A 19,221-nucleotide genomic window follows, 5' to 3' on the forward strand; every position below is an offset into this window, starting at 1 on the left:
TCCATCCATCATGATGTTATCTATCTATCCAGTGGCAAGAATTTTTGTTTTCTTTCTTTTTTTTTTTAACTCAAAGACTATTTGATTATAGCACACAGGCTGGGATCAGGATTGGTGGAAGAATCATCAACAACCTGCGTTATGCAGATGACACAACCCTGCTCACTGAAACTGAGGAGGACCTGAAGTGCTTGCTGCAGAAGGTCAAGGACTACAGCCTTCAATATGGATTGAAGTTCAACATCAAGAAAACAAAGATTCTCACCACTGGGCCAATTGGCAGCATCAGTATGGTTGGTGAAGAGATTGAGATAGTTAACAGTTTTCATTTACTTGGTTCCACAGTCAATGCTCTTGGTAACAGCAGTCAGGAAATCAGGAGACGAATTGCATTGGGAAAGTCAGCTGTGAGGGACCTCTCCAGAGTACTGAAAAGCAACAATGTCAGTCTGGAGACTAAGGTGTGCCTGATCCAGGCTGTAGTCTACGCAATTACGTGGTATGCATCGGAGAGTTGGACAGTGAATAGGGGTGATAGAAAGAGAATTGATGCCTTTGAGCTGTGGTGCTGGAGAATAGTGTTGAATATACCATGGACTGCTAGGAGAACAAACAGCTTTGTCCTGGAGAGGGTGAAGCCAGAATGCTCCTTGGAGTCAAGGATTCTGAAGCTTCGTCTGACATACTTTGGGCATGTTGCAAGAAGGGACTGGTCCTTGGAGAGGGACCTCATGTTTAGGAGAGTGGAGGGATAGCGCAGGAGAGGAAGACCCTTGATGAGATGAATCGATTCTGTGAGTGGCGTGGTGGGAATGAGTGTGTTTGAGACAGCGAGTTTGGCACAGGATAGAACAGCATTTAGGGCTCTTGTACATAGGGTAAATATGAGTCGCAAGTGACTCAATGGCACATAACAACAACGACAACACAGGCTGGGATTGATTATAGGAAATAGTTCTAGAGGACAACCACTGGACTGGTTAACATCAGATGCCCATCCCAACGGTCGTGAATATGCCAAAAGTGTTGCCACTGTGCATCATGGTTTTCCAAGTGCCACTCATTATCTCTCTATCCTGAGACAGGAAAAGGTACCAGAGAGCGCCCTGGACAGCATGCCCTTTCACAACCCACCACAAAGCCCATCGTCATGCGGTCGAAGCAGCTTGATTGTGATTGCCTGTAGGGACCCACATCCAGCAGCATTTCACTAATGCCTTCAGTCACTCAGCTATACATCTCTGATTTTTGTTTTCTTGATGTTGAGATGCAATCCAGATTGAACCCATATTGAAGCCTGCAGTGTTTAATCTGCTACAGCAGGTGCTTCAAGCCCTCCTCACTTTCAGCAAGCAAGGTTGTGTCATCTGCATAATAAAGTTTGTTGAGGAGTTTTCCTCTAATCAGAATGCCACATTTTTCTTCACAGTCCAACTTCTCAAATAATTTCCACAGCATACAGATTAAATAGGAACAGAGAAAGGATAACCTGATGCACACCTTTCCTAATTTAAAACCCTCTTCTATTCCCTTGCTCTATTTGTAAGCAGCCTCTTGATCTAGGTGTAGATTTTGTATTAACACAGTCAAGTGTTCTGATATTCCCATTCTTTTCAATGTTAGCCATAACTTGCTATGAACCTCACCATCAAATACCTTTGCATAGTCAATACAGGACAAACAGACATTCGTCTAGTATTCTCTGTTTTCAGCCACGGTCCATCTGATATCAGCAATTGTATCTCTGGTGTGACAGCCTCTTCTAAAGCCAGCTTGAATGTCTGGAAGTTCTCTATGTACTGCTCTAGCAGGTTTTTTAAATGGTCTTCGGCAGTATTTGGCTTGTGATATTAATGATATTGTTCAATAATTTCCGCATTTGTTGGATCACCTTTCCTGGGAATGGGAGCAAAAATTAGTCTCTTCCAGTTAGTCAGCCAGGCAGCTGTCCTCCAAATTTCCTGGCACAGACTAGTAAGCATGTTCAGAGCGGCGTCTATTCTTTGAAAGATCCCATCTATACCTGGGGCTTTATTTTTTTTACCCCAAGCCTTCAGTGCAGCTTGAATGTCTTCCTTCGTTATCATATGGACCCTACTAGAATAGGATGTGTCTTCATCCCCTCTGAGTCGGTTCAACTCAACACATTGGTATTGAGTCAGAATCAACTCATAGCCGACCCTACAGCAGGTTTTCAGAGGCTATAGATTGCATAGGAGGAGATCGCCCATCTCTCTCCTGAGGAGCAGCTAGTGGATTCAAACTGCCTGCCTTTGGGTTGGCAGTTCAACTCTTTTACCCAGTAGGCCCTAATCCACTCTGTTATTGTTAGAGTTGGACAATGAATAGGGAGGACAGAAGGAGAATTGATGCCTTTGAGCTGTGGTGCTGGAGAAGAATTTTGAGTGTACCATGGACTGCTAAGAAAACAAACAGGTTCATCCTGGAGAGAGTTAAACTGAGCTGCTCCTTGGAAGCAAGGATTCTGAGGCTTCCTCTGACATACTTTGGACATGTTGCAAGGAGGGACCAGTCCTTGGAGAGAAGTCATGCTTGCGCAGGTGGAGGGACAGCGCAGGAGGGGAAGACCCTCTTTGAGGTGGATTGATTCAGTGACTGGGGTAATCAGGGTGGGTGTGTCGAAGACAGTGAGACTGACATAGGACAGAGCAGGGCTTAGGGCTGTACATAGGTCGCTATGAGTCTCAAACAACTTGAAGGCACATAACAATAACAACAACATTGAGTACTGTCCTGTCAAAAAGAAGACAGAGGGATGAAGGTCGTGTGAAGATCCTTCTCTACACCAAGGAACTCCTGGGGCTGCCAGAGGCTTAAGGAGACAGGAAGTGTCCCTTCGAGCCTTCAGAGATAACAGGATTCTGCTCTCAGTCCAGATGTTAATCTCAAGAAAGGAGACAATGCGTTCTGTTCCCATAACCACTCAGTTTCTTACTGAGGCCTTCAGAAACTAAGATGAGATGAGACTAATAACCTACCAGGAACTCAGTGCAGGAAGGAAGATGTGAGGCAGACATGCCCAACTCTGAATGTTCTCCACCCCCAGCCCTGAGAGATGCCCTCATGGCTGGAGTGACATGTGGGCTTAATCTCCAGTCCCCTGAAATCAGAACCAGAGAGGGGACAGCCTCGAAGCTGGTAAAAAGCAACTTTAGCACAAATGAAAGTAAGTGCTATTTACACAGCAGGTACTCTACTTATATGGTAGGAAACCCCAGAGGTGGCATAAGCTAAGTATAGAAATAGACTCAGGGAAGGTATAGAAACATTCATGGATGACAGAGCCCTAATGGGTGGTCGGGGACGAGAAGAGTGGCTGACTTTACTTCTGTGTAAGTATCAGCATTTTCTCCCAGAGATACCTCTGAGCCCTTACAGATGGAGGGGGTCTCGGTCAGCCCTTGGGCTTTGTGATTCTTGTTCGCTTTGTCTTACATACTTCCTAGTACAGTAGGTGTCCTGGATCATCCCTTTCGTGTAATAGTCCTTTAGGAACCTGAGGGTTTTAATTCTTAGCTCACTTTCCATTCCATTTGTGGTACCGTGTATTTCTTGGGCTACCATTCACACTTCAAGCCCTTGACAGTTTTCCTTTCAAGATGTTCTATTCACCTCCCCTGTCCCTCCCTGAACCCCCTTCCTGGATAATAGGACTGAAGAAGACTAAACAGGGCCTGGCTAGGAGGACTGGGGAGAAGGGTGCACAGTTGTGTTTGATGTCACACAGAAAGGATTGAAAGAGATCCACGTAGATCTGCAGGACACAATTACAGGTGTGCTGCAATCCCAAACATGTGATTCAAATGCACCAGCTGCTCTGTGGGAGAAGGATGGCTAGCCTCCTCCTGTGCACTTTGCTGCCTCTGAAAACGTACCTGCCGCTCAGCTAGGGGTAGTCCCAGCTTGATGGTACATAACAACAAAGGTCCTTGGTAGCACAGTGAGTGATGTGCTGAGCTGCTTACTCAAAGTTCAGCAGTTCACATCTCCCAGCTGCTCCTTAGGACAAAGAAAGTCTACTTCCATTGAGGTTTGTAGCCTTGGGAAACTCTAGGGAGGGTTGCTAGGAGTCACAACTAACTTGAAGGCCTTGGGCCTGATTTGTTTTAAGAAAAAGTTTCTGGTTACATAATGGAGTAAGCACTGGATTGCTTATTAAAATTTCACCATCTGCTCTGTGGGGAGAAGATGAGACAGTCTACTTGCATTAACATTTACAGTTTCAGAAACCCAGTGAAGGGTCAGCCACAAGTTGGAGTCAATTTGAAGGCACTGAGTTTGGCTTTAGGTTTGCTTTTTTTTTTAAAAAAAAAAAAAAAGAAACCAAAGATTCTTGGTTGTGTAAACCATTGGTGGTCACCAACTAACTGAGGGACAGTGCAGAAGAAGAAGACCCAAGACAAGAAGGACTGACATAGTAACTGGGGTAATAGGGGTTGGTGTGTGTCAGAGACAGTGAGACTGGCTCAGGATAGAGCAGGGTTCAAAGCTGTTGTGCATGGGGGTTGCTAGGAATGGCAGGCGACTCAAAGGCACTGACACTTTTAAAGTGTTTGGTGATGTCACTCAGTGACACCACAGAAGAAAGGCCTGGCCATCTGTCTGTTAAAATTACAGCCAGGAAGACCCATACTCTATAATACATCATGGGGTTGTCGTTAATTGGAATCTACTTGATGGTAGCAAGGTAGCATGGTGGGGTAGAGTTGTATTGCTAATCCAAAGGTCACACCTCTCTGGTGGTTGAAGTTGTCCAGCAGCTCTGAGAGAGGGAGATGGGTGGTCTCCTTCCATGTGATTAACAACCTTGGAAACCCTGGAAGCTGCTTGGTTCTGCCTCTGTGGCAACGAGTGAGTTATAGAAACAGAATTTTTGTCTTTAAGGAACAGCAAACAACCTCCTCTCCTCCCCTTGCTTTAAGACTTCCCTTGCCCAGGTTAGCTGCGTACACAATTATTAAGCACCCGCTTTCTTCCAGTAGGGAGCTCTGGTGGCCTAATGGCAAGAAGCTGTGTTGCAATACCAAAGACACACAGTTCGAGGCCACCAGCTGCTTCATGGGAGGAAGATGGGCAGTCTCCTCCCGGGCACTTACTGCCTCTGAAAACCCACTGCAGGGTCAGCTGTGGATCGGTTCTGACTTGGTAGTGCTCAACAATTACTCCTGGTAGGCACTGTGCAAGGCCTGGAGGGTGAATGAGAGTCTTTCAGCACAAAACCTGCCTCTGGGGCCTTCACTCCTGAAGCAGCCCTCACAGAGCCCCTCTCCGGGCTGACTGACCGAGGACCGATCCCTCAACTTGACACCACACTGAGGTGGTTTAGAAGGCCAGTGCTGGGAGACAAGCCAGACCACCCCACCTCTCCTCCTCGTTTCTCCTCCTAGCATAACTGCCTCTGCTCTCTGGCTTTTACCCATTTAGCTATTAGGTTTTCAGGGACATAACTTTGACCCGTGGTATATAGAGTCTATTAAAAAAACAAACTGCGTCCTAATGGGCTTCTACTGTCCTGTATTGATTTTCTTCCTTTCTGAGGAAAAGGAAGAAATGCCTGCTGGCCGGTGTTTGGGATGCAGGCCACCCAGCATCCACAGCCCTGTACCCCCGCAGCTCCCAGCCCTCCCCCGCCGGCCTGTGAACGCAGAGCTGCTGGGCCACTGGCTTCCCAGCTGAGTGAGCAGTTCTTTTCAGGGGCAACAGACTGCACACGGATTCCTGAGCGGTGATCTCATGGCCTGTGACAGGCCCAGCACGTCCACGGACTCACATAGAGAGGGGGCACTCTGGAGGTCCAGGCTTTGGACCCTTTTTGGTTAGTCAAGGTGGCACGGGCTTGCCCTGTGCCTTTGTGTCTGTCTGTCTGCAACAACGGAGCAGATGGCAGCCTGCTAAGCAGGTCGGCTCTCCATCTGCCCTAGCTCTGCTCTACTCAGCGGAACCCCCAGGCCACAGACTTGGAGGAGTGGCTCTGCACAGCTCCACCCACCGCCTTCCTGCCCACACTCACTTGTCTTCAGCATTCCTGAACACCGACTTTCTGAACACCAACTGCACTGCTTCCCAGAGGGGCCCGCGGAGACTTTGGATTGGAATCATCTGGAGTGATGGTTAAAGTGCTGACTCCCAGGCACCGTGCCAGACCTAAAGCTCCAGAGTCCCTGGGGCAGAGCTGAGGATCTGCATGTTAACTAGTCCTCCCAAGTGGTGCTTTTGTGCATCAGTTTGGGGACTTAGCAGCTCACTGTGTAAGGATAAAGCTGTGGCCATCACACCTGGGCGAGTGACAGCATACAGCCCATTCGGCCTTGCCCTGCCCTGCCCTGCCCTGCCCGCTAGCCCTGGTTCTGCAATCACGCTCAGAGGAGCTAGAGAGGCTGTTGGGCAGAGAAGTCAAGTCATCCCTGTGGTCCAGTCCAGACCCTTGTCTGGGCCTTTCAGCTGACAGATCTTTGCTCCGAGGATTGCCGATTCACTTCTGACTTGTGTCCACCCCGTGAATGTTGGAGCAGAACCGTGCCCCGTGGGGTCTTCAGTGGTTAGTATATTGGATGTAGATCACCAGGCCTTTCTTTCGAGGTGCTTCTGGGAGTATTCAAGCTGTTAACCTTTCAGTTTGTAGCCAAACTGATTGAGGGCCAAATTTGAATACCAAATAAGTGAAGAATGCCTCATGCAATATTTGGGACTTGTTAGATGCTGTTGAGTCTATTTCGACTCAGCAAGCAGTCCATGCCCTGAGTAGAACTGCCCCATGGAGTTTCCTAGCCTATCTATCTCACAGGAGCAGAGAAGCTGGGCTGGGTTTGAACCGCCAACCTTCCATTAGGAACCACATGTTTAACCATTGCACCATCAGGCCTCCTTCTTTGACACTTAGTTATATACTTAAATGATAAAAAACTGGCCTGGTGAGTAAGGAGTTGCATTGTCAACCCAAAGTCTAGCAACTCAAATCCATCATCCACTCCTTGAGAGAAAATGGACTATTTCCAGTGCAATTTACAGCTTCTGTAAACCTGCTGGAGTGTCAGCTATGAGTCGGTTCCAACTCCATGGCGTTGAGTTTTCTATGTACCTAAAATTTATTTATTTGACGTTTTCATGCAGCTGGTAACCATTTGTATTATGGCTGTGGGCACTTTCCTGTCTTCCCTGCCTGGAGTCAGAGATTGTTTTCTGTTAATTGTCCAGCCCAGGGTGTCCCTGCAACCCCACCCCATGATCTCTCACATCTTCTTAAAATCAGGAGGCAGGGAATGCATCACCACCTCCATCCTCCTCCTCTTTCCTGTTTTGAGGCTGGTTCTGCTGTCAGCATCCCCAGCTGGGATTAGGGCAGCCCTGGCTGCACAGTGGAACCAGCTGGAGAGCTTTGAAAACACTCACACGTTTTTGAGGTGACATTTGCTACATCTGCAACTTATTTTGAAATGCATCAAGAGTCAGATGAATGAACTCATAGGTAGAAGGGTGATGGATGAGTAACTTGTTAAAATCAAGCCTGTGGCCGTGGGCTTGATTCCGATTCATAATGATCTTTCAAGGCTGTATATCTGTCTTGGCTGACAACAGCCTCATTTTTTCCTGTAGTGGGTGGTGAGCTTGAACTGCTGAGCTATCAGTTAGCAGCAACGTGCTTTAACCACTGTGGTACCAAGGCTCCTATTGGATGGAGGGTCGTGTTAGGTGTCATCAAGTTGGTGCAGACCCATAACTGACCCTCCTGCTGGTTTTCAAAGGCAGTAAATAGCATGGAAGGAGGTTTCCCACCTTTCTCCCTCAGAGCAGCTGGTAGATTCACGCCACTTGCCTTTGGGTTATCAGTGCAACTCCTTACTCATTAGGCCACCAGAACTCCATGGTAGAAAGTAGATATCTGATAAAGCAAATACAGCAAAATGTTAATGATAGAATCATTATAATAAATATAATGGTGCTCTATGTATAAAGTTTTCACTGTTCTGCATGTTGGAAATACAATAGCCTGCTGGAAGTAGGGCTTCAATATGGAGGCTCCATCCTAGCCCAGGTCAATGGGAGTCTATCCAGGTGAAATCAAAACTCCTAGGTGCAGTCAGTGCATGAACCTCTGATCTAATCCATCACATCACCACAACACTACTGCCAGCAATTCTCCAAGTTGTGTGTGCATCAGAGTCCCTTTGAGGTCTGATTAAAATGGACTGCTGGGCCCCACCCCCAGAGTTCCTGATCCAGGTGTCCTGGGGTTGGAGCCTGAGAATGAGCATTTCTAGCCAGTTCCCAGGTGGCACGGATGCTGCTGGTCCGGTCAGACACTTGGAGAAGCATTGCCTGCTCATACACGGCCAGCCCCAGGGTGGGTGAACGCTGAGAGCAGTATAAGCCACAGGCTGCCGTGTCAGCAGAGGAAGCTGTGCGAGGGTCAGGAGCAGCTTCAGAGAGGAACTGGCTTTTGTGCATTGAAGGATGGAGAGATTTTCATTGGTGGAGAGAGCCTGAGACTTGAAGGAAACAGAGGAAGCAAGGACATGGTGATGCATGATGGGCAGATGCGTGATGGTAGCTAGATTTGGGATGAGAAGCGGGGAGGGAGAGGGAGCATGGCCAGAGAGAAGACAGGAAGGGTAGTTTGCGGCAGATGGAAAGGGCTCTGCCATGGCAGGACATTTGGATCCAGTCATGTAGGCAGAGGGGAACTGGTGGAGGTTGTTTAACAGCACAGTTATGTGATCAGATTGTTGCCGTGGAGGGTTCTGGCAGCTCTGTGTGAAGGATGGAGTGGAGACGAGAGATGAAAGATAGGAGACGTCCTTAGGAGGCGATTGTGAGTGTCTGGAGTGAGCGGTGTGGAGGGTTGCGTACTAACAATGCTAATAATGTTGGTAAAATAATGGCTGACGTGGAGCGAGTGCCTTCCAGGTGCCAGACCATGCCCTGCACTTTTGCAAATGTTACCTGCTTTGATCCTCATCCCTGTGCCTTGTCGTCTTTCAGATCAGGAAATTGGCTTGGAAAGGTAAAGGAATGCCTGGGCTGGGATTTGAACCTGGGTCTGTGTGCACATGGGGAGGCTCCCAGCTGGAGCCCGGGCAGGGGTGAGGGTGGGGGTGGGGGTGGGGAGAGGTCTCCACCTTCCTCAGACAGGCATGGGCGTTTTCTGGTTCCAGGTCTCCTGGTCCATCTCTGAGGCTGACGCTTGAGCCAGGAGAGGTGCAGCTGGGCTGGGGAGCATCCATCACTTTCCTTCCCCACCAGCTGGCAGCGGCTGCTTTCCTGGCAGGCAGGGCCTCAGCTGTGCCTCCCCTCCCCGGCCCTGGGCCCGGTGCCCACTCCCTGTCCCTCCTCATCCAGCACGCCCTACATCTGCCTGCAGACCACACCTGCAGGCACTTGGCTAAAGCTTCTAGGAGGGAAAACGCCATTGCTTCCCACTCCCTTGAGGTCAGAGCTGAGAATACACCCAGGACCTTCCTAAGAATTCTTACGTTTCAGGTGTCCCCCAACAGCTTTGAGCCAAGGCACTGCCCACGGCTGCTCCATAGCCAGGCCATTCTGTTACTGAAAAGGAGAGCTGACTGCAGGGAGGAGTAGGGGCGGACAGGGCTTTTGGGGTGAGTAATAAATAATGTGCTTATAGAAAAATGCTTGCAAATAGTGAGCCTGTTAGCTGCTAGTCCCGTTATAACTGAACTCCATGAATGAAGAGCTTAAAGGGCTTTGGCACCAATGGCCAGGTTTAAAGGGAGACATTCATTAAGCACTGGAAGGGCTTTGTCAGATCTTGACCATCTTTCTGTCTTTAAGAAGGGCTGCCTTTATACCCGATCAGAAAGCATTCAGTGTCCTGCTCTTCACTACCCCTTCTTCCCCCATCCCTGGCTCAGGGCTGAAGCTCTCTGTTCTGCCCTGAAGGGCGCCCCAGAGCCAGCCCATCTCCTGACACTGTCCACCTGTGAAATCCTCATGTACGTGCCCCTGCTGTGCACTGCCACACGTCCAAAAATCCAAAAGCTTCCAAAAATTGGGGGAAAAAAAACCCACCCCACATGCCAAACTAGGAGGACTGGTCACCTACTTTGTAGAAACCAAAGGCTGAGGGTGCAGCGAGGCTGGATCATTACACATGCAGGAGAAACAGTGGAAGACCTCACCTGGGTTCCAGCGTCTGACTGTGCGTGCATGGGGGGGTGTGGTGTGGTGTGTAACTGTGCTTCAGTGTGTGTACATAGGTGTGTGTGTGTGTGGATGTATGTACACAGATGTATGTGTGTACACAGTTGTGTGTGCACAGGGATCTGTGTGTGCATAGGTGTTAACATTCACATGTTTAGGGTGCCTGGGGAGAGTGGTGGTGATACACCCCTGAAGAGCTTAGTTCCAGGGCTGGCCCTCAGTCCACTCAACCTTTGGCCTGTCTGTTGGGGAGAGGTCCTCAACTGACCAATGGGAGGGAGGACAGTTCATTGTCTCTGGTGAGTGCTGAGCAGTGGAGCTGAGCTGTGCCCTGCCTGCTCCTGGCCTTCCCTCCCCAGCGGCCCAGCCCTCTGAGCCTTCCCCCTCCTGGGCTGCAGCGGGTGTCAGGAGCAGATGGGCTGGTGTGCTTGGTTGGGCGCCTTCTCCAGGCTTCTCTTAGCCAACCATTTGCTCCCCAGATGGATCTGGGTGCTGACAGGTGTGTGCGGGGGATGACAGCCTGCTCCCCGCCGGCCCGTGGCCTTGCCCCCACCGCTTGGGACACAACCATGTTCTGGTAATTTCAGGAAATTGAGCTGGCAGCACCCAGATCACCAGGAACTGAGAGTGGTGGAGAAAGCCCTCAGCCCTCCAGGAGGAAACCTTGCAGGGATTTGAGGACCCGAAGCAATGCTTTATGCTCTTCTGCAGCAGCCTGTGTGCACCTCCTCCTCCTCTCCACTTCTGTCCGCCACTCCATGGCCTCCCTGGAAATCTGCAGCCCTCTCTGTTTACAGCATCACATAGTTCTAACACGGACTTGAGACGCTCACCCTGTCACTGTCTTCTTATTTGTTATACACACATCATTGTAACGGAAATAACATGTTGTTAGCTGCTGTCAACTTTATTCCAACTTGGAGTGTCCCCTTGTGTGCAGAGCAGAACTGCTCCACAGGGTTCACAGGATGATGACCTTTGGGCATCAGGTCACCGGGCCTGTCTTCTGAGACTCCTGTGTGGGTTTGAATCATGAACCTTTTGCCTCGTCACGTCATTGAGCCGTGACCTTCTGTGTCCCACAAGGGTTCAGGTCTTCCCTTCCGATGTCTACACATATTACACCCTTCTCCCTGCCTCTCCTCTTCCTGTCTTTTTTCCTTTCAAAAGAGGAAAGCAAGGCTACTCCATCATCTTCTGCAACTTGCCAGGCTCTGCCCACCCAACTTGGAGTGAGGGAGGAGACGTGTCTGAAGCATTGAGACTAGGGATTTCATCCTTGACAAGTTGCAGCTCAGAAGCTGACCAGGTCCAGCTCACTGGCTTCATTGTCTGGCCTCCTGAGACCCGGGAGCTGTGGCCTGTTTAAGTCCCCTCACTAGACAGAATAGGAAGGGTGGTGTGTTAGGTGCCATCAAACTGACTCACAGCGACCTTATAAACATTAGATCTCAACCTTGTCCTATCCTGTACCATCCTCACAGTCCCGGATACACTCAAGCCCATTGTTACAGTCACTGTCAGTCCATCTTTTTGAGGATCTTCCTTTCTTTCTCTGACCCTCCACCTTTCCAGACGGAAGGACATAAATGGAACCTGGAATCAGGCAAGGAGGCCAGGGATGGGCATCATTGTCTCTCTTTCTGGCTCCAGTATTGGTTTTGTTCACTTTATAGTGGGGATGTTAAGAATGATTTTGCAATCATTTCTAGATCCTAGCTTCCTAAAGCAAGATCTGGGCCAGCAAACTGCCCGTCAATCAGTGGGGGCCCTCCCACAGTTTCAAGACTCTCAGCTGAATAAGTGTTGTCCTCTGTGAACCCAGGCTCCTGTTCAAGATCTGACTGGGGAATGAGGGCTTTCCGGGAGAATGGAGGGGTGTGGGGTTGGAGGACAGGCCTATGTTAACTCCCCATGCTGGTGAGCATTTGAATCTGTGAGTGAAGTCAGACAACCTCTCCAGGCCTTCAGCTACTCGACTCATCTGTTCCGTGAGAGCAATGGCAACTGCCTGCAGACTTCACAGGCATCTGATGGGATCATGGTTGTGAACAGCAGAAGGGGTTCTTCAAAGGGGGTAGGGGACCCCCTGACACTAACCTTTCTGCCAAGTCATTTCTGCCTGCTCTCAACCCAGAATCCTAACCACCCTGTCGATTCAGAAGGGGATCCCTTCCCCCAAGACTGTACCCCTCTCCCCATCAGCATCAGAGGCACCGCTTGTTCTTGTTGTCGCCTGAATATATAGCAAGTTAAATAGAAAGTTCCCAGATGACCCTCTGACAAACCATGACAAATAGTCTCTATGTGTCAATACTGTTATTGATTGCCTTTGAGTCGAGCACGACTCATAGCAACCCTATGAGCAAAAGGCCTGAATCCCCTCTACAACTATCGACATTTATCAAAGTTCACAGAGTTTCTGGAGGCAAGTTATTTAGGAAGTAGATGCCACTCCTGCTTCCATTTGTCAGTATAGGGACAAAATTGTCTCTATGACAAATAGTCTAACCATATCACAGATAATGCAAAGCTGTATCCAGGGATGATTTTTATTTGATTCAAGTTCTGAAGGTGACTGGTCCAAGCTGAGTTTGGAACACACAGAATGAGACATCAGAGAGGGTTGGGTGGCAGAGAACAGGGCCGGTGTGCCTTGCCTTGAGGGGGTCACAGGACCATGTGTTGCTATGTGGAGTGGTTATGTTGATTTGAGCAAATCACAGATCCTGCCAACCTACTTTCCACAATCTTAAGTGTATTACACCAAGAGTCTGGCCCCCCACAATACAAGGTAGGCCAGTATTACAAAGAGATTCTACCAGCTGCCAGCTTCTTCACCTATGATGGTCTAATTTAGAGTAAAAGGAAGGTTAACCAATGGAAGAACTTCCTGCCTGGAGGAGATCTGTACTGTAGATGTGGTTCACACACAGCAGATCTGTCCATAGATTCTTTCCGTCAACAGGTATTTGCTGAGAGCGGACTCTAGTCGAGGTACAATGAGTTCTACCAGTCAATGAGAAGTTGTTCTTGTTGTCAGTGTTGTTATTAGCCCTCTAATGAGATGGATTGACACAGTGGCTGTATCAGCTCAAGTATGTTAGAGACGGTGAAGACGGCGCAGGGAAGGACAAGGTTCAGATCTCATAAGGTCACTAAGTCGTAACTGACTTAAGGGCATCCAGCGACAGTTAGTGGGGTAGTCTGTAGGCAGCTGTGCTGCTAACCCAAAGGCAGCGGTTCTAATCCACCAGCAGCTCTGAAGGAGAAAGCTGGGCCATGTCTTTCCTGGTGATTTAAAGCTCTCCTCCTCCCACCTGTCTCCTCCCCATCCCCTCAAAACTCACCAAAGGGCCAGCTATCGTTGATCCCAGCTTGATGGCAATGTGTTTTAAAGTTTTAAAGATGAGAGTTGCTTTAGAGGTTTGGTTTTTTTAAAATTAATTTTAATGAAAGTTTTCAGAGACTTAGGGTTGGTTTAGAGTTTTAAAGGTGAGAGTTGTTGCCCTTTTGTTTTCTTTGATGACTTACCTGTTGCTGTGATGCTGGGAGCTCTGTCATCAAAGCATCAGACACCAGCAGGGTGACCCATGGGAGACAGCTTTTAGCCAAGTTTCCAGACTAAGAGATAGGAGACAGGAAGTCCTAATGATCTGCTTCCGAAAAATAAAGCCAACCCAACCCAACCCTTATGTCATATCGTACAGCCCACTTGCCTTCGATTCATTTTAATTTGATCAGGAGGAGTTAATCACTGAGAGAGGACATTACGTTTAGCGAAGTTGGGCGCCAACAAGGGTGCGGGAGCCCCGCTGTGCATGGGTTGGCACAGTGGCCAAGTGATGCGATTGCTTATGAGGATGATGCAAGACTGGGCCGCGTTTTGTTTTGTTGTATATAAGGTGACCCCAAGTCAGGGTCAGGTTGGTGGCAGCCATCTGATCTATTCTAATCTAATCTGATCTACCATTTATCTCAAAGACAAGGAGACACCGGGACAGTGGCTCCGATGACGAAGCGCTCCGTGCTTGGCGCTGCTCCCACTGGGAATCTGTCTGTTGACTAATACAGAGATGGAAGAGAGCTGGCACCAAGGTCCCCGCCCCGAGGCCACACTCTTGCCACCACACCACAGCAAGCCTTCTTGGGGGTGTTGGCGGGAGACTTTCTCTGCAGAAGCACGGCACCGCCTGCACAGCACAGGCAAGAAATGTGCAAACGTCCACCCTTCTGTGCATTCAGATGGGACACTCTCATTCATCCAGCAGACGTAGGGCTGTGGATCCAGAGGTGAATGAGACATTCTTCTTGCCGGCTCTTGGCATACCTGTTAAAATCTTTGCTTCTCAGCCCATGATGGATTTGGAAAACATTTCCGATCAATTACCTTGAGCAAGAACCATCATCTGCCTCCTCGTTTTTCTTCAGGCTGGCTGCTTTATGAGTGTCAAAACTTTCAACCTGAGTAGGCACATTATCCTAAGTCTCTTTGACTAACAGGAATACTTCCTTCCCCCTTTATTTGTGCATTCTGTCATTGCCCAGTTCAAGATATAATTCAGTATCTACTACATGTCAGGCATTGTGTGAGGAAGTGGCGTATAGCAGTGAGCAAAACTGATGTGACGGTAAGCCTAGTGAATTTGTAGACATCCTGCAAAAGGGAATGTATTCCTAGAGATTGATGTGCTTCATTCGGAAGCAGCTTCCTTGGACATAATATTCCCTGTCCTGTCCCTTGCAAATTATAGGCCACCTGACAGTGTGCAGGACTTGCTGACCTTCCCTTTGGAAAGAGACAAAGGGTGCTTGGGACTCTCCTCTCTAGAACTCCTGCCTCTTGACCCAGCCCTTCCTTCAAGAGTTGTTCTTGATGGGCAGACTTAAAGGGGCCTTAAGGAGGCATGACAACCTAATGCCTGCCAGATTAGAACTGCGTTCTTGAAAGTTTTCAATGCCCATTTTTTGGAAAGAGATAACCAAAAGAGTTCCTTTTTTTGTTCCCTCCTGGAGGACTTGAACCTCTAACTTTTCAGTTTGTAGTCAAGTGCATTAACTATTTGCACCCCCTGGGAATACCAGCCAGCAAGAGTCAATGATAGACTTGGCAGCAACTGGATTACTACTGGCTGAGAAAGAGGCCGTCCTGCTCACCCTCAGCAAGAGAACATATTTTGAAATTTGATGGCTTAGGAAAAGCATGGCAAAAAGTTCAATTCGTGTGGCTTTTTAGCCCCAGGACTGCCGCTTACTAGCCATGTGTCCCATGGGCTACATATGTATCTTACATCCTCAGATGTAAAATGGAGGCAATAAGGCCTACCTTACAGAGAACATTTTAAATGAGATACTGTTCATCAAAGTTTCTGGCTGTTTTAGGCATGTAATAAATGTAATTGTCCATTCTTTCTTCAATTACACTAGACTTTTCATTGCATAATTAGTGAGTTAATACTACTGAGAAGAGGAAATCCAGGTCGGATTCCTGGTCAATGCATTCCTTGCCCAGCCTCCACTTGTCCTTCTGTGAAGATTTGCACATTGCTGTGAGGGCTAGACAGGGTCGGTAGAGCTTCTGAGAAAGGCCTGGTGATCCATGTGGACTGTAGTCCACAGCTGATCATGGTGATGTCCCAGGACGAGTGGTGTTTCATTCTGTTGTACCCAGAGTCTCCATGAATCAGGGACTTCCAGGAGGGCAGCTAACAACAGCAAAAAGGAAGTATTACAGATATCCCCAGCAAGGAAATGTCTATGGTCAAAACGATCCCTGTTAAATAGCCACTGGGCCACAGCAGCAGTTCTTGCACTGTGGACTGGCATCATCAGAGAACTTGAGAGAAATGCAAATGTTCAGGCTGTACCCAAGGTATGCTGAGTCAGCCACTCAAAGAGCAGGGACCCTGTCTTCTCTTTCACGGAGACTTCCAGAGGCTTCTGATGCGAGCTGAAGCTTGAGACTCACCGGCCAGAGCTGGCAAACCAGGGGGTGGGGGGGTGGGGGGTGCGACTTCATTCATAGATGTGCTTTGTTTGACTCCTGCCATCAGCGGGAGCAGAGTCACAGCTACATCCCCCTACCCCCCACCCCGGTGGCCTTGTCCCTCTGAAGGGGTTCACGATTCCTGATTTGTGGCTCTCTTTTGAGCCTCCCCATCTCGCCCTCCTTGCTCAGCTTCCCAGCTCCTGCACACATGGAGTTTGCAGCAGGGCCTCCAGCTCTGGGGAATGTGCTGATCTGACTTCTGGAGGGTTCTCTGCCTCTTCTGGTTTTGCACGTCAGTCTGAGCAGCGGAGCTCCCCATCTTGGCTGGAAATAGGAACAGGGTGGACAGCTTTCTAGTTCCTAAACCCAGCAGTCAGATCCTGCTGATTTAGCGTCAGTGTTTGGTTTGAAATGTTGTGAATTCCCAGCACATCACACACACCCACATTCAACTGTAAGGCCAAAAATACCTTCCTGAGCCACAGAGAGATGAGTTTTGCGTTCCCCACTACCTTGGATTATTTGCTTCGCTGCTCTCCGCCACCCCCACCGTCGGCACAGCTAAGGAGCAGTGATTGTCTGTGACTGTGAACATCGAGGAGCAGAAGGACCAGTGCCTCCAGCGCCCGAGCAACACAGTGGGCCCGCAGGCGCAGGACTTCTCTCACACACGGGCAGCTCCAAGGAGCTTGGGAGGACCAGGGCTGTGATGTCTGAGGTGTGAAGAGCTAGGCTGGAATGGAGATTTTTTTTTTAAATTGTGATGGAAATAGAACAAAAATACACTAATTCTATGGTTTCTACATGTACAGTTCAGCGACAATGACTCCGTTCTTCAAGTTGTGCAACCACTCTTGCTGTCCTTTTCCTAATTAATTATTCCACCATCATTAACATAAATTCACCTCTCCCTAAGGCAAACTCCTCCTCTCCTCCAACTCCTTCCGCCCAGTGGTCTAGTCAGTTGGACCTCCATCGGGTTTCTGAGGCGCCACCTTTCTCCTGACAAGTGGGTAGTGGTTTCAAGCTGGCAGGCGTTCAGTTAGCAGTTCAGCATGTATCACATTGCTCCACCAACGCTCCTTTTCCACTCCAAACAGCCTCTTTTTGGTGTCTGTATCAGCACAAGCGAGGAAGACTCAATAAGAAGGACAGTGAGACCTTACCAGGGGGGCTAGAGTGTACCCAAGATGATGAGAATAGTGCAGAATAGGGCAAGGTTCAGATCCCTTGTTTATAGGGTTGCTATCCAAGTCTCTCCCTGGAGGCTAGGAGTTTGAAGCTCTGTCTCACATAGTTTGAGCATGTGGCCAGAAGGGACCGATCCTTGGAAAAGAACATCATGCTTAGAAGGGTGGAAGGACAGTGCAAGAGAGGAGGACCCCAGATAGGATAGATTGATACAGTAATGGGGTTACGTGGGTAGGTATGTAGGAGTTAGTGAGACGGGCTCAGGATAGGTCAGGCTTCAAAGCTGTTGTACGTTCGGGTCCCTATGAGTCACAGGTGACTCAATGGCACATAACAACAACATGATTCACTTGACTCAGTGATACATAACAACACATATCGGCTTATTTCATGTTACGTGAACGGACTAATTTTGTTTCGCATAATGTGAAAAAAAGGTTCGTCCATGCTGATGCATGCATCAAGACTTCATTTGTTGTTGTTGCCATATACCAGTGGCACCCTGGATCTGCTGAGTCAGCTGCTCTAAGAGCAGGGACCCTGTCGTCTCTTTCACAGGGACTTCTAGGGGATTCTGGTGCGAACTGGAGCTGGAGACTTCCAGGGGATTCTGATGCAAGCTGAAGCTGGAGACTCACCGGCCAGAGCTTGCAAACCAGTGAGGAGGGAGGGGAGCAACTTCATTCACAGAGTGCTTTGTTTGACTCCTGCCATCAGTTGGAGTGGAGTCACAACTGCCCCCCACTCCCCGAGTTGGAAATGATGCCTAAGTTGGCTCTCCAGCAGGTTTTCAGAGGCTGTAAATCACATGGGAGATTGCCCTTCTTGCTTTCTCCAAACAGCTGGTGGATTAGAACTGTATGGTTTTGGGGTTGGCACCTCAACTCTTTTTTTTATTGTTTTATTTGTGTGTGTACCGTCAAATCTGATCTGACTGACACAGGAGGAGATTGTCCCTCCTTCTCCAGCAGAGCATCTGGTGGATTTGAACCGTATACCTCTGGGATTGCAATGCAGCTTCGTGCCACTAGGCCACCAGAGCTCCCCTGGCAGCTCAACTCTTTATCTCACCAGAGCTCCCTCATTTCTCTTTGTAGTGTTGTTGTTGTGTACTGTAGAGTCAGAACTGACTCAAAGCCGACCGTCTGGAGGGTTTTCAGAGGCGGTTTAATTACACGAAAGGAGATTGTTCATCCTTCTCCCATGGAGCAGCTGGTGGATTCAAATTGCATTATCTTTGGGATTATAATGCATCTTCTTGCCACTAGGCCACCCCAAGCTCCCGTATATGTATATACTATATTTCATTGATCCATTCATCTGTTGATGGCTTGTTTTAGCCTCTTGCTAGCCTGTATAAGCGCTCACTGAACACAGCTGTACATGTATTCACTCATGTCACTGCCTTCATGTCTATAGGAGTGGAGGCACGCTGGGTTGTGTAGTAGTTTTAAGTTTAGCATTTTTGAGGGACCACCCAGCTGTTTCCACAAGAACTGTACAATTTGGGGTAGAGAATCTTGATTGAAAGCACTGCCAGCCTCAGTGGTCTGTGAAGAAATTGAATCCAGAATCCAGCATCGGATGGGATGTAAGAGGGAAGCTGTGGGTGAAGGGAGAGGAACTGACCTGGATTCCTAGATGTCGGGACTGAGGAGAGACCCTCCTTCCTGCCCAGGAGTCAGTGACCTCACTGTTGTTGTTAAGTGCCATTGAGTTGTAGGCAACTATAAACGAAAGACCTGAACACTTGTATAACTTTCATCATTTCTCCAAGTTCATAGGGTTTCTGGAGGCAAGCTATTTTAGAAGTGGATGCCACTCCTGCTTCCAAGCTTATTTTAATCGGGGCATTCCACCAA

The 19,221-nt window shown here is 48.7% G+C and overlaps 1 pseudogene; it reads right to left on the minus strand.

Moving 5' to 3' along the window:
• Positions 1-986: 986 nt before the first annotated feature.
• Positions 987-1,206, minus strand: LOC102855304 (annotated as a pseudogene).
• Positions 1,207-19,221: the final 18,015 nt, after the last annotated feature.

This window comes from Elephantulus edwardii, unplaced genomic scaffold, assembly GCF_000299155.1.
Source record: "Elephantulus edwardii isolate Elephantulus edwardi_28Jun2011 unplaced genomic scaffold, EleEdw1.0 scaffold00032, whole genome shotgun sequence".
In the NCBI taxonomy this organism is placed as follows: Eukaryota; Metazoa; Chordata; class Mammalia; order Macroscelidea; family Macroscelididae; genus Elephantulus; species Elephantulus edwardii.